Genomic DNA, 635 nt, shown 5'->3' with positions numbered 1-635 from the left:
TGGGTGACTGCAGCCGGCCCCGACGCTCACGTCCGTGGTGCAGGGCCCGCCCCGCCCCAGCCCCCGAGGCCCGTCTCCGGGTGCTGCCCTGCTTTCTAGAGGCGGCCTCTCGCGGCAGCGGGAACGTGTCTCTGACAGCTGTGGGACACTGCACAGCCGAGCAGGCGCACGCGCGGCCGCGCTCTCCCGGCCTCCTCCGCCGGGTGCCCGTTTGTGGGTGATTTCTGGCGTCGAGCTGTGAGCAGGACCCCTCTGAGGAGAACCACACGGCATTGAATACGTGCTGTCACTTAATAAGCAGCAGAGACCGCGCGCGAGCGCCGTCCACCTCAGCCCGCCGGCTCCGGCTCCCGGCTGGCTGGCGCTTTACCCCTTCGCGCCATCCCTTCCTGCCCCCGCCTTAGCGCCTGCGGTCTCCCTTCTCGTCTCGACGCCCCCGGCCGCTCGCGTTCCTGGTTCTCGCTCCCGCCCCTCCTCTCCGCCCCGCTAACTCGCCTCTTCCTCCCGCGTCCCCCCTCCGCCCCAAGCCCGGGACTGCATTTCCCGGCAGGCGCCGCGGCCGGCGGCCAATGAGGGGCCGAGGATTTGGCGGCGGCGGCGGCGCCCCGAGAGTCGAGGTGGGGGGGCTTTGTGCG

Source organism: Galeopterus variegatus, unplaced genomic scaffold (assembly GCF_000696425.1).
Source record: "Galeopterus variegatus unplaced genomic scaffold, G_variegatus-3.0.2 Scaffold2727, whole genome shotgun sequence".
NCBI lineage: Eukaryota > Metazoa > Chordata > Mammalia > Dermoptera > Cynocephalidae > Galeopterus > Galeopterus variegatus.
This window is presented reverse-complemented; position numbering follows the sequence as displayed.